Source organism: Limulus polyphemus, unplaced genomic scaffold (assembly GCF_000517525.1).
Source record: "Limulus polyphemus unplaced genomic scaffold, Limulus_polyphemus-2.1.2 Scaffold5699, whole genome shotgun sequence".
Taxonomy (NCBI): domain Eukaryota; kingdom Metazoa; phylum Arthropoda; class Merostomata; order Xiphosura; family Limulidae; genus Limulus; species Limulus polyphemus.
The window spans coordinates 1,678-5,071 of record NW_013671309.1 but is presented as its reverse complement, the minus strand read 5'-3'; positions in this window follow the sequence as shown (position 1 = coordinate 5,071).

The following is a 3,394-nucleotide window of genomic DNA, read 5'->3' as shown; positions in this document are numbered from 1 at the left end:
AATAAAAATAAACAGTCACTTAAAATAACTTTATTTCTATTGTACTAAGCGACTATTTATTTTTTCGTCACTTATAACAATAAAAGCCCCCCAGTGGCACAGCGGTATGTCTGCGGACTTATACTGCTAGAAACTGGGTTTCGATACCCGTGGTGGGCAGAGCATAGATAGCCCTTTGTGTAGCTTCTGTGCTTAATCACAAACAACAACATAACAATGAAAATAATAGTCGCTCAGTACAATAAAAATAAACAGTTACTTAGAACAATAAAATAAATCGTCACTTATAACAATAAATATAAGCCGTCACGTTAGTGACTTATAACAATAAAAGCCCCCCAATGGCACAGCGGTATGTCTGCGGACTTACAACGCTAGAATCCGGGTTTCGATACCCGTGGTGGGCAGAGCACAGATAGCCCATTGTGTAGTTTTTGTGCTTAATTACAAACAATAAAGTCACTTTTATAGTAGTATTTAGAATGTGACTCATGTTTCATAACACTTTTATGAAGAAACTTTAAGAAAAAAATGTATCACGTAATTGCAATATTTCTCAGTACTCTTACTAATTGGTAAAAAAACAACAACCATAAAAGTGTGGTTATTTGAAACATGTTAGTGTATTTATTCTGACAATAGACATATTTCCTGCTTGCACTCGATACGCCTTCCAACTTATGACAACAGGATCGCTGTTTCAATGATGTTTGCAGTTGTCTCAAAATTCTGGATATTTTTGTAAGCTATATTTCTGATGTGGTAAGCTGTTCTCTAGAGGTAGCTGCGGGTCTTATTGATGACGTTAAGATCAATAAGTTTAATAAGGTGATATAAAATGTTCTAGCAAATTCGAAGCTAGATTATAAATTCAAGATAGTCGTGAAGTACGAAGGGTTTTTATTTCAGAATACACAGTTGAACCAGTCAATATGTTAGCTCTAGCGGTTACTTTGTACAGGAACGTTGATTCGTTTTACGTTAAGTTAACGTCATTTCTAACGTAGGCCTAAAGCAAATTTACAGCAGTGTAGAAGTGTTAAAGTTTGTAGAAACGTCAAAGAAGGAAATGAAGTAATTTATTATCGATACATGGCCTGGAAGTTGAATTAAATAAAATATAAGAATTGCGTTATAACAATATGAATGCTTAAATAAAGTATAAACTGGACACCTCTTTAGCGTGATATATATATGTAGTATGTTTTTAAAACTTACATCTTCAGCTGTGAACAAATCCGTTCCTATGATGATGCCTCAATGCTCTATTTGGAAACGTTCCGAAACAGAAGAACCTGTTTTACATGACAAATTGTTACTGGTATTTTTTCTTTATGAGGTTCCATAAAAATTAGACTTAATCGCCATCATTCTTCAAATTACCGAGCTCCAATTATCCAATTATTCTTCGATTGAAAGAGTAATTAAGCCTAAACTCTGATGGCCTTGCCGACCAGGTGAACAATTAAATTGCTGCACATTAGCTGCCGTCAACATTATCCTAGAATTCATGTTTGGTACTAAGCTCCATGTAAGGAGATTTTTAAATCTCACCATTAATTATTTTTCTTTTTTGCACATTAATGTTACAAAAAAAAATCGAGGATTTTTACAAATGTTTTTATTAAGTATTTACAGTTATAAAAATAAACTTACAATCCAATAACTTTGATGGTCAATATTGAAGTAGATAATTTCTTCGAGATTTCAAAGACTTTTAGTAACACGTTTGAAGTTTTGTAGGGCTATATTTACAAACCGCCAAATCGCTGAGCTAGCTATAACGTGTAGCGTTTTAGTAGTGTCTCATTTCAGCTGAACTAAACATATAATTGCTCTTCTCGTGCAAATATTTTAGCAATACTTCGGTTATTATTTTTGTAATTTCGTCAATAATTATTTACCAGCCATAACATAGTGTTCTAAGCTATATTTTCAATGTTATAACGTAGTTGTTTGCTAGAAGAAACCACAAACTATGACGATACAACAGTCGAGAACCTTCATTTAATACCTAAAGCTGAGGGTAAATTATTTATATATACGAGTAACCGGTTGGTGTTTTCCTTGTTTGTTGTTAAATGCAAAGCTACACAGTAAGCTATCTGTGGTATCGAACCTCGGCTTTTAGCGTTAGAAGCTTTCAGACTTACCGCTGAACTACTGGAGGCAATCAGTTAGTGAAGGTAATGATAATTTAGTGAAGTATTTAGAACGACAGTTAGTTGAGTGTCAGAAAAGTTACTCAGTGAGAATTTATCACATGTATTTGGTTACTCGGTCGATTAGGTCTGCAGTTTCTGTTACAGCGAAAGTAGGCTATAGAAACATTACAGAATCGTTACGTGTACTGAACACTATTTTCAACAAATCACTGAAAAGAACCGGCCCAACAATAGAACATGTTACAACAATAAACATACGTGTATAGTAATAAAGTCTGCAAAATGGATGAGTTAATTAGGCTTACATTTGTGGATTTTTGACGGCTAAGTATGGTATAATGTAATATAAAGCGATGCTAAAATAATTTGTCGTCTGGGAGCAATTTTTTTTTTCGAGGAGTTTTAACCGATATTAGAATATTCATTGTAGTTAGTCTAGTACTAAACGTGGGATAAAGTAGGTATGTAAGAAAATTTTACTGTTTCATGAAGCGATTCAGAGCCGCTATTTAGTGTGATAATTAATTACTTACCACACAGATTTGTCATTTACAAACTACCTGAAAAGAGAATAAAGATATTCACTAAAGGGTTATATGTACAATCTATTATTATTTTACACGCTTTTCAATTAGTTACTCTCTTAAAATTTCTTTAATCATTAATTTTTCTTTTGTAGACTGGAAGATTATACCCATCATGCAGACAGGAAGACTACTGTAATTGAATGACGTACGTATAAGAAAAGTAACTGTTAGGCCTATAAAATAATATTCGGTAATTAACAGTAAGGAGGATTAATTATTTAATTTCTGTAGTGCATATTGGTGTATATAAGACATATCAATACGAGAAATAAATTTCCGTTTCTGTTTGCTTTTTTAGTGAACGCTCCTGAAGATGCTGTGATGGGAAAACCTGGGTGTTTAATTAAATAAAAACATTTTGATGTTATAAGGTCGTTTATTTCCAGAAAGGAGGATTACCTGTAAAATAACATTCGGTGATTTACGGAAAAGTGGACTAACTATTAGGCCTATAAAATAATATTCGGTAATTTACAGACAGAAGGACTAGCCGTTAGGCCTATAAAATAATTTTCGGTAACTTACAGACAGAAGGACTAACCGTTAGGCCTATAAAATAATATTTGGTGATTTACATACAGAAGGACTAATCGTTAGGCCTATAAAATAATATTTGGTGATTTACAGACAGGACTAATCGTC